Raw genomic sequence first — 12,159 nt, forward strand, 5'->3', positions numbered from 1 at the left:
TATTAGCAGTATTTCTTCATTGCCTACTTTTGGATTGTGGCATAAATTCAAGGGCGGCGAATCAGCTTTGTTGTTTTTACATATAGCAGCCTTAAAGGCACAATAAGCCTAAGGAATAAAGAAAATCTGGAAAGTGGTCTCATAACAATGAATTATGACTGTTTTCTGGTACAAACAAACCTCACAAACATCATAAGTGGACCTCAAGGAAAAGAGAAAAATACAAGAAAATATGTGTGATATGGGCTCTTTAACCTCAGTAAACAAAGAGAAATGCTATTACCCCTTCAGTTTTAAACAATGAAACATGCAACATTCATATAACCCTCATAAAAGGTTTACAATGCCTGGACCATTTGGTCAGATTCATACTGTACATTACTATTGTTTTTGCTCAGGATATATGATCCTGGAAATATATGAAACCACATACATATACACACATATTAAGAATGGAATCCTGTCCCCCTCTCCCCCCTCTCCCCCACCTTTCCTCTTTTACGCTTCTTTAGATTTACTGTGCTGTTACAGCAACCACGGAACTTTAATGCGGTTTATTTTGCTCCATCACGTCCATGCAGAAATCTCAGACAATAAATTATACAGAAATGAGGGACCCTGTCCGTATTAGTAGAGACTGCCTCCAACTGTGCTCTCTGACTGCTTGGAGGGGACAACAATATTTTGTAATATTTAAGTCTGTCACAATAATTACATTGACATATTGTAAAATATATGGATATTACCTCAAAATTTTTGCTGACCTCAATATTACCCATTGTATTTACTTGCATGTTTGTCTACAGAAAAATGAATGTCATCAATATTTTGCTGTTCTGCTGCTATGCTATTCTGTTCTCTGCTTCTTCTACAGTCATTTATTTAGGATATTTAAGCATATTTGGATATTTGAAATATTTGAATCTGAATTTTAGAAATAAAAACTCATATATATATATATATGGAGTTATTTAATTATTATTCTATTATGTTATTATAATATCAATGGCATAAAATGTCATCAAAATGATAATATTATTTATCACAATTATTCCTGTGACAGTGTATTGATCACAAAAAATGACTATAGTAACAGACCTAGTAATATGATAATTAAATGTTTTGTCTTTTTAATTCATTTTATTTTAGCTATTGATATTCTCATGCTCCAAAGACTTACCACATTAACAAAGTAAGTAACACTCTGGTGTAGGACAGTGTTTATAAGGCTACATGACACTTACTTATATCACACGCACCACTCCAACACATCCCAAAGATTTTGGATGGTGCTGCTTCACTCTATAGCAGTGGTTCTCAAACTTTTTCTTATAGTTTAAAGTTGATAGTGTTTGTCCCCAGTGGTGCGCCTATTAATAAGTCATAAATCACTCATTGGAAGAGGTACAAACTGTTCATAGCAATATAAGCACAGTCATAATAACATAACCTGACCCTTTCAAGAACTCCAAAACTTCTGGTCTGTATTCATCATGACCTCCTACGATTATTAAAATCCATCCCAGGAAAGCAGCCATTGTAATTAGCTTTTTGGGAACTCCAGTGGTGTTTCATATTAAAAAATAAATGATCTGCCTGTTGTTTCCCAGACAAGTCTAGCAAAAGATGGTTTTCAGTGTCCTTTACTGAACTCATTAGTTCTCATTAGTGGTGAATGTTTTGATAATCAGTCTCAATCAGCGTCTGTGTCGAGGAGCTTGGAAAATCAGTTTTGTTCATTTCGTTTACAGCTACAGTACCATTGTTATTGTCCAGATAGTGGAAAATATGGAATAAACTTGGGTTCATGCGACGGACCCACACTTTGGACTCTGAGACTGCCATTATGCCACAGACTTGCTGGGGACGTGACTGGAAACTGTGTTCAGTGTCCACATCGTCATGCTGTTCTGGTTAGGATTCTTAAGGAAAAACCTACCTACTTGGAATGTTTCTGAAATACCTGCAGGTTTTATAGATCTGCTGTCATCATAAGGTATTAATAGCATCTTTGTCCTACTAGTAGCTGCTTTGAAGGCCTTAGAACAGTTGCTGAACATTTGTTGGTGAGGATTTGATGGCATCCAAACACAAGAACATCACTAAGGTCAGATATTGTTGTTGGATGAGCAGCAGTGGATCATAAACACTATCTCATCCTGAATGTAGTGGATGGAGCTCGGTCACTCCTCAGAGAACACATACCCAATGTTGGGGGTCTCCATACTCCTTCAGCTGACACTTGGCATTGAGCATGATGAACTTAAACTCATGTGCAGATGCTGAATTACAAAAGGTGTCCACAAACTTTTGACTGCAGGGTAGGTCTTCACCACATTCTGAAGAGTCTTAACTTTTCTCGTGACCTCTTCTTTGGGAAACACGGCTGGTTGCACTTTCAGGTCAAATGTCATTACGGAAAAAACAGGTTTGTGTCTGAAACAGTGCCCTATTCACTATATAGTGCACTATTGTGGGCTCCTGCCATTTTGTAGTGGTGTTCAACAATCATAGTGCACAATCTTCAATGTGCTCAAACAATCCCACAATGCATATCAATAAATAGGGTTCAACTGATGTACCCATAATACGCTGTGTGGTCTGTTTGGTTAAACCCTGCATAAGGTATGTATCTGAATTTATTCACTCCCCTCCTGAATTCTGTTCCATATAATAGTGCACTATGTAGTGAGTAATATTAAGGAATACTGAGTAAGGAACTATTTCAGATACAGCTCAGGGTATTGGAAACACTGCCCTATTCATTATATAGTGCACTATTTTGAGTTTCTAACATTATTTTGTGGTGTCCAAAAACTGTGCATAATTTTCTGTGTCCTCAAATAATCCCACTATGCACCACAGTAGATTGTGATATATCCTAGTGGAAAGTCATATGTCCTAGTGGATACTCATAAGATTGTGTCTGGATGTTTTCTCTCCCCTTCTGAATTCAATTCCCTATTATAGTGCATGGTACAGTGAGTAATGTTGGGAACAGTGAGTAGGGAACCGTTTAGAAAACAGCTCAGGTTTAGGAGGATGTATGCCTCACCTGCTGCAGTAAGTGCTTCTACACTTTGAGGAACATTTTATTTTCTTTTTTTTCTATTAATTATTTTCAGTTCAGAGTCAACAAAACTTGTCATTAGATCAGATATTTAAACATTTTGGCTATAACCAACCATACTTTCTTCTAGGAGGAGAGAATTACACTAGATGTTGGAATATTGCTGGAATATTGAGGATTTGACTGCATACAGCACCAAACACGTTGACTGAGGTTACATGTTAGATTCTGATTAGCCAATAAAACTAATCCCAAAGATGCTGGAAGGACCTTTGCCCTCTGAAGCCTTAGCTAGTTAAGAGAGGGCGTTAATGTGGGAACCACCTCCCTGCTGATACTCTTCATTTCAGAAGACATGCTGGAAGAGTCCGTTCTTGCTGATTCAAGCACATTCAATATCAGCCATGTTCTTTTATTTATCCCTGAAATAAAACTATTTTAAGACGCTTTGATCATTCAGAACTGAAGGCTTTGATTGCCGTTTTGGCTTCTTGCTTGATGTTCCATGGATGAAGTCATATTCTGGCAGCAGTGGGCACTTTTCATCCCTAGCTGTAAAAGTGGTTGAAATGAGAGCGGGGCGGCTTTACAGTAGAACGTTTCGGAAATATCACAGAGAAGCTGGCAGTGTTTTAAAGGGTTTTTTTTTTTTTTTTTTTTTTTTTTTTTGCGGGTATTTTTATGCAGGATTTTTCCAGGAGGGAATGAATGATAAGGGCATTTCACATAAAGGAAAATGGTCACTCATTGCAATCCAGCAGTGCTGATAATGAGTGAAGGGGATATTGGGTAGAACCCTTCCTTTATCCCTGTCTTAACCATTTGGAAGCCATAAGGGTGAATCCCATTTCATCCCTTAGCTCCACGACTTAGCTGTACCCCTCCTTTTTGCCTAGGGGTAGAGGTGTGTCAATTCTCATTGGGAAGGAGGGGTAGGACAGAGGTGGAGGACTATAAACCACTTGAGATTTTACTTGGACATACTTCAAACAAAGGCCTATGAATGTAAAAAGGGGTATTGCCATTAGAATGGGTCCGTCTGGAGCACCCACACATGAGCCTAAGTGCACCATGCCAAAATGCTGTTTTAGAAGCTAGCTGGTTTTTCAATTTTTTGAGAGACTAACACCAAGTATCTGTAAAATTTACTTAATACAAACTACCATTTATGCCATGCATCACATGTATAGAGCACAGAGGAAGAGACCCATAAAGACAAGCTCTGCATATTTTCTGAACTAATTATGTTCACTTTGCCTCAGAAGCAGCTCCACATTCATGACCATTTTGAGTAATGATGTTGTAAACATTTGGGATGAAGAATGTTGTTTGTGATCCAGAAACGATCACAAAGTATCTGACCTTACTATTGCTCTTGTGGCTGAATACACTAATATGCTCACAGCAAATATTCCAACATCTGATGACAAGTCCTAGAGAAGTAAAAAGTAAAGGCTGGTATTACAATAAAAAAGGTGCATAATCTCTGTTAATTTGGTTTCAGAATTAACAGTGGACCAGCAGGTGTCTACAGACATTTGGTAAACTTTAGTAGCCACATTGTGTGCCTGACCATAGCACATCTCCCAGGAATGTCCAGAAAATGCCAGACTCCCCCCAAGACTCTTTGTTTTATAAGGTGACACTTCAGTGACCATTCCTGAAAAATGCCTGTAAAAGCCATGCTATGTACGTCACGTAGAGGTAGTGACGTCCTTTAATCTCTCTCTCTCACTCACTCAATGGAGAGAATGATTGACTGGTCCATTGTGGTGAAACTGGAGCATTATGGGAGCTATATTTTTACATGTGATCGTGGCCTGCAGTTTGCTGGGGCAGGAACCTGAATTTCCGATTGAAGCTCCATCTGCTCTTCCTGCTGTGGGTCACTGTGTGGATCATGTTTAAGGGCTCACCCTCTTCTCTGCCACATCGCTTAATGACTCCAGCATGTGTTTAAGATGTCAGGAGAGTTTGGTCTTTTTTTTTCCAGGGTATTCCCCCGTACCGCACTCAGAACCTCTGACCTCTGTTTCCTGACCACATTCAAGACATAGGGGATGGCATTTTTTTGACACTGGTCGTAAAAATACATCAATACTTTCAAAAACCAGTTCAACAAAAATTCTTTAGCTAACAATGAATAGAAACCAGTTGCCACCAATCAAAATATTGATGGTGATTGTAACAACAACAACAAGAAAAACAACAACAAAAACAACAATTATTATTATTAGTAGTAGTAGTATTATTATTATCATCATCATCATCATAATACATGTTCTGCAGGGAAATTGTTTTACATCTTTTATGGTGGGATGGTATGTTTGATTAAGAGTGGACTGTAGCTTGTTCGTGGTTGAAGTTTAACTTGTCTGTAAGTTTTTATTCACTGTTTGAATTACCACAGAAACTCATTTGTAACGTGAGTTGTTTAGTTTTTGGGTATGCATTTAACTTCATGCAGCTGGCAGTCTCCCAAATTTGGAGTCAGTTCCTCCTTAAATAATGCAAATGTAACAGAAAAAACAGTCAGTCTTATCTGTTTTCATGATTTTCAAGGTCCTATCTCCAACATCCGAACACCTCCAGATGCCATTTCTTGGCTGTGCCTGAAAGGGGCAATGGACGAAAAGAGATCCTGAGCCAGTTCACTTAGACACTTAGTTTGTTTCCCATTTACAGTGCCAGGGCTGCGTACAGACCTTTTTCCAGTAAACAAATGATAAGGAAACTTTTTTTTTTTTTTTAAGTATTTGATTAAAATCATGAACCTTGCCTTTAAATCAATATTTTATAGATAAATAATAACTGTAATAATACAATTTGCTTTGCACAGGACACATTTCATGTTGTACAACCCTAAATTAGCAAACACAGTAGTTGTAAATTTAAATGAATATATATGTGTGTGTGTGTGTGTGTTTTTACAGAGGACGTACTGTACTCGCAGAGGAGTGTGTTTTACCAATGTGGCAGCTGTGATTCTACAAGTTTAGCATGATAAATGCGATATTAGTGTAGAATATCAAATTACATTAACTTTAAAAGATCTGTAATGCTCAGATCTTTGTAGTTTATTCTCCTTTCTGAGGAAGCTTTAAAACGTTACTATTAGTGTTGCCTAAAACACTAATACAAAGTAAGACCAGTTATAAATAAATTTAAAACGCAAACTTAATAAGTCCAAACTTAATGTGCCAAACAGACAAGTACATCGTGTTTCAGTCAGCTTCAGTTTCTGTGTGAAACTTTCATGTCAGCACATATTCCATTATGCAGTTTGAGAAAATGAACCCCCACATGTTTAAGAAATGACTGTGTGACAGTTCGGTTTAGCGGTATGTCAACGTTTTGTGCGGGTGTAGGAAATGTGTTTTCAGCACTCTCCTTTCTCATTCATTCCCTAAGGCTAGAACTGAGTGCTCAGTCGTCAGTATGCAGTAAACTAAGCTGTAGGTTTTTCCGACTCCAGATTTAATAAAGATTTAATTACAGTACAACATACTGGAGGCTTCTGGATATATGACTGGGCTATCATGTTTTATACTGCTGCCCTCTGTGTCACTGCTTGACTGAGAATAGTCTACCAAACAAACATTTCCAGCCAACAACATCCTCTGATCACTGATGAAGGAGTAGGAGAGATTATAAAAACTCCAATAGCACTGCTGTGTCTGATCCGTTCATCAACACACACTAATGCGCCACGACTAGGTCAGTGTCACTGCAACATTTGGAATGACCCACCTCTTACTTACACATCATACTTGCTGTGTGGTGGTTCTCAGAGGGTTCTGACCACTACAAAGTGCTCCTGGCTGGTCAGTGATGTGTATATTTATGTAGTAATTGAAAGTGTTGTTATGGGAACACAATTTTCCATTTTTCATATTATATATGTAAGCAAACCACACTATCACCTCCTATTTTTTGTCCTGTCTGATTGCAGCCTGCTACTTTGTTTATGTTTTGACTGTGGACTTGGCTACCATCGGTTAAACTGCAGTCTTACCCCCACCCCTCTTTTTAACTGCCGACATTCAGGCATGTTGAGGGTTGTTTTACCATGGACTCCCTTGACTCCAAGGTTCAGGACCAAAAGCCCTACCCTTCTCCTCCTCTCCCACCTCAATTTTCCTTTTGAATTTTTTTTTTTGCCCCTCCATAGGTCCTCAGCCTGGGGGGGACAGAAATATTTGTAGTAAAAATAAAGGCACTCACTTTGTGCTTTGTTTATATATTCACTTTATAGACTAGAATTCTGGATACCTGTCTGCCCAACATGATTTCTCTGAAACTGGTGTATTAATAGATATTTACTCCCATTTGCACTTTGTACTATTTTATGAAGGCTTTATACTAGATGTTGGGACCATGCTCTTAAGGATTTGATTGCCTTCAACCACAAAAAACAGATTCAACATCAAGAACCCATTCAAACCTCTCCAAATCCTACACTCTCAGAAATTAAGGCACAGTAAAGATACTTCACAAACAGTGTAAATGTACATTTAATTGAACAACAGTGTTTTTCATGTTTATTTGTGTTTCCTAAAGTTACATTACATTCTCCTCTCCAGAAGGAGAAGAAAATATGTGTAATCTTTCATTAATGAACTGTATAAAAGAAAGGTACTGGATATGCTGGATTTTCGACTAATAGTTCAAACTTTACTATTTAGACCAATGCGAAAAGAAAAAAAAAAAAAAAAAAAAAAAAAAAGTAGGAACCTGAAAGTACAATGGTCCATTTAGATGAACTGGACTATTGGGATCAGCTTGAAAACATGCAGGTATCCCTTTCTTTTGCGTATTCCCTAATGGTGAGAAAGCCGTCCAAGCATGAGGTCAGCTCATTAGCCTGCATCAGCCTAAAGACTCTGGTCATTATACTGCACATAACAGGTCTGCCCGGACATTGCTGTCATTCATCTTTGGGGAACATTAAAGAGATCTAACTAGGCCACAGGCTCCCACCATTAGTCCTTCAAAAGAGAATATAATTGCTTGTCTGCTCACTGGAATCGGCATGCCACTTTAATGTGTTGCATGTGGCTAATCTAGGATAAGTCCTTTCCTTCTGAGCTTTGAGAGGTATCTAGCTGATTGGTTAAATGTGACCAGAGGATTTTGGAAAGACATGATACACTATATATTCAGCAGTTTGAAGATACCTCTTCTAATTAGTGACCTCAGCTACTGTATGGGGCATCTGTTACTGACAAAAGACCTTCATAAAGACTATGTATGTGCAGTTAGTATATTCAGCATTAAAAAAAAACATATAAAGATAAAAATGGCACACTGTGGAGCAGCTGCACATGCCCAAGTGTCATCTGTGTATAAGCATATAAAGCCCCCAAACACTGGGTGGAGCAGGCAAAGTGTTTCTCCAATGTTTAGAAGCTCTAATACTTTAAAGATGAGTCGAAGTAGGGTTGGTCATAAAGAAATAATGATCCAATATTAGTACCTGACCCCAGTTTTGTTCACATGGCAGAATGCTTCCAAATCCTCACAGAAATGTTCGAAAATCTAGTTGAAACCCTGTATTCAGAAGAGTAGAAGCATGTTGGGCTGTCCAATGACATTGCTTTAAACCATTTCAGATGAAGTGTTACCAAGTTGGTCCCCTCAACCAGAAAGTAAAATTGAGAGCAGGAGAGTGTACTAGAATAGCACTGTCTCCTTCCTCAACATTCATGCCTGAGGGACCCTTAAGCAAGAAAGCTAACCTCCATATGCTAACTGAGCACTGGGATGGATTTGTGCAGCTCTAAGTGTGTGTGCTAACTGCCCTACACTCTTCTTTAAGGGTCATTAAGTAAAGGCAATGGTTCTACTTAGGACCACAGGGTTTCCAGCAGTGCTTTACTGTTAGGGTGGCTGCCTTGACAACGTCATCCACCCCTCCCCCCATCCCCCCAATTTGTTACGTGCAATTCTTTCAGTTACTTATCAAGGCATTTGATGTGTTTGCGTGTAGCGTTCTGCTATGTCCATTGATCCATGATTAATCAATCCATTGTAGAAAACACTCAATAATAAGAGATCTTTCAAAGTTCCAAAGTAGTTTCTGTGACTCGTTTAATGCGTTATTCCTCAGTTTTCGGTCACAAACACACATTCTATGTATAATCCAGTGTTTAAGGCTAGCTGTGTGTCGTCTCTGAGTTTCCCCGTGGTTGTGTGTACACGGTCAGAGCATGTGCAGCCCATGCTTCTGAACAATGTATTTAATAACTGATCTGAATTTGAACTTCATTTGTGAACCGATTCACTCTACCCTCAACCCATCATGTAATCTCAAAATGTCCAAACACCACACAAAGCACATAATTCACGAAATATCAGTGGATTTTTATAACACAGAACGATCACTCTGTTAGTTTCTTAAGCAACGGGAGTACCCATTGTGGGTAGGGCTAGTGGGATTACCTACTGCAGGTATGCGCCATCCACTGTAGCCAGAGTGGCTACTTGGCCAGTCCCAATTTACCTCATTCTCTGCCCACTCTGGGCCAGAGTGCTTCACTGGTTCTATATGGACCAGAATGTGTCTCAAGGCTGAGCGAGAATGAGGTTTTCCAAAATACATCAAAGAGTATGAGGTTTTTCCCCAAAAGTGGAACACCAGACCAGTCCCCTGGAGAAAGAGTAGGATCAGACTGATGAGCTCAGCTTTTGGGAAAGGGTTGAAAAAAGGAGTCTGCGTTCTCTGCTGATACTTATTCTGTGGAAATAGTTTTCTCTATAGTGGTAAAATTTTCTTAAATAGCTGACTTTTTTTTCTTCACCATCATTGAAAATCCTGGTCATTTGATAGGAACCTCTATCTTCTGTTTGCATGACTTAAGGTGTACCAAGTGTGGGTAGGGCTAGTGGGATTCCCCACTGCAGGTATGCTCCATCCACTGTAGCCAGAGAGGTTAGTTGGTCAGCCCAAATTTACCTCATTCTCTGCCTACTCTGGGCCAGAGTGCATCACTGGTTCTATATGGACCAGAAGGTGTCTCAAGGCTGAGTGACAATGAGCCCCCACCCCAATCAGGACCACCACAACAGTCCCCAGGAGAAAGAGTAGGATCAGACTGATGAGCTCAGCTTTTGGGAAAGGGTTGAAAAGAGGAGTCTGTGTTCTCTGCTGATACTTATTCTGTGGAACTAGTTTCTCTATAGTGGTAATTTTTTCTTAAATAACTGACTTTTTTTTCATTAAGGATCCTGGTCATTTGATTGGAACCTCTATGTTATATATCTCATTAAATTCAAATATGGGCCAAGCTGCCTCTTTCTCCCAGTGTGGGAGGTGTTGAGGCTACCTGAATTTTCAGTTTTCTCCCTGCATGCCTTAAGCTCTGCCCAGTGTTGGGGCCTGAGTGCATCACTGATTCTGTATGGACCAGAAGGTGTCTCAAGGCTGAGCGAGAATGAGGTTTTCCAAAACACACCAAGAAGGAAGTAGTTTTCTCTATTAGGGTAATATTTTCTTAAATAGCTGACTTTTTTTCACCGTCATTGTGAATCCTGGTCACTTTCTAGGAACCTCTAACTTATTAAACTCAAATGAATGTTCAGTTTGGCTGAGCCTTCTGTCTGCATGCCTTAAGCTGTATGCAGTGAGGGCAGGGCTAATGAGAATCCTAGTCATTTGTCTAATCAAATTCAAATGTGGTTTATGTGGTTTTATGATATGTCCTGGATCAATTTGACCCAAGGGATACCAGTGGGTCCCAAAAGAGAAGACAATACAAGGGTTAACATGTTTTTAACATTTTCTTCTGGGGAGGGACCATCTCAAAATTGTCATAACTAGAAACATTTGATTAAGTAAAGAAGGCTAGAAGAACATATTTAAGCAGCTATAATACTTGCTCTGTCTACTGTGACTTATGTCCATAGTAGGAGTTTAGGTGTTTTTAACCAGCGCTGAACCCTGAAATAGTCAACAGTCCCAGGCACTGCAATAAGCACATAATTAGCCACTAAACAGCTGGACATACCCTGTGAAGGACTGGCGCCCCCTCCAGGGTGTATTCCCGCTTTGCGCCCAATGATTCCAGGTAGGCTCTGGACCCCCCGCAACCCTAAAATTGGATAAGCGGTTACAGATAATGGATGGATGGACAGCTGGACACACCTGGACTTTCTGAAGCCAAAGTAGGAGATAAGGGGCTGTGTAGTGTGGAAATGTAATGGGGTGTTACCTAGTTAAGTTGGAGAAACCTTTTTAAAATATGCAGTGAAACTTGAGAGTGAGAGGAAGTGTGTGTAAAAACATAATTTGGGGGCAGGCGGGTGGTCATGATTCTCTCATTGTTCTTTAATGGTCAAGAACTCCATGACCACTACAGAGCAGATTTTGGCTGTGGATCATGGTCAGTGCTGTAGTGACATTGATATTGTGGTGTGATAACAAAAAAATAAATAAATAATAATAATAATAGTATTTTATTCTTATATTTAGCTTTTTCAGGAACACAAAGATGTTTACAATTACAATACTAAAAGCATCACAGATAATGGGATACCAAAATACATAGAGTTCTAGACATAAATCGTAGTGTTTGTTACACTGGTCATAGTGGATCAAACACAGCAGTGCTGCTAGAATTTTAAACCCAATTCCCACTCAGTGACAACTGCATCAGACATACCTGTCTTGTTGATCCACCTTGTAGATCTAATGTCAGAGTTAGTAGCTCATCTGTTGCTGCACAGTTTATGTTGGTCATCCTCTAGTCCTTAATCAGTGGACACAGGATATCTGGATATTTTTAGTTTTTGGACTATTCTCAGTCTAGCTGTAACTCTGAGGGATTTAAAAACTCTAGCAGCACTGCTATACCTAATCCACTCATACCAGCACAACACACACTAACACATCTAAACCACATCAGTGTCACTTCAGCACTGATAATTATCCACCCCCCAAATCATACCTCCTATGCTGTGGTCCTCTGGGTGTCCTGACTATTAAAGAAGAGGGTATATTGATATTCCTAAGCTCCTCCAAATGTTACTTAGTGCAGTTTCTGCAGTGTTGAGTTCTGAATACCATTGACAGAGGCTCTGTTCTTTCTATT

General features: G+C 39.2%; 1 protein-coding gene across 2 annotated transcripts in view; it reads left to right on the forward strand.

Moving 5' to 3' along the window:
• LOC136679751 (ras-specific guanine nucleotide-releasing factor RalGPS1) overlaps positions 1-12,159 on the forward strand; it is a 144,378-nt gene that overhangs the window by 86,474 nt on the left and 45,745 nt on the right. The window lies entirely within an intron of this gene.

Source organism: Hoplias malabaricus, chromosome 2 (genome assembly GCF_029633855.1).
Source record: "Hoplias malabaricus isolate fHopMal1 chromosome 2, fHopMal1.hap1, whole genome shotgun sequence".
Lineage (NCBI taxonomy): Eukaryota > Metazoa > Chordata > Actinopteri > Characiformes > Erythrinidae > Hoplias > Hoplias malabaricus.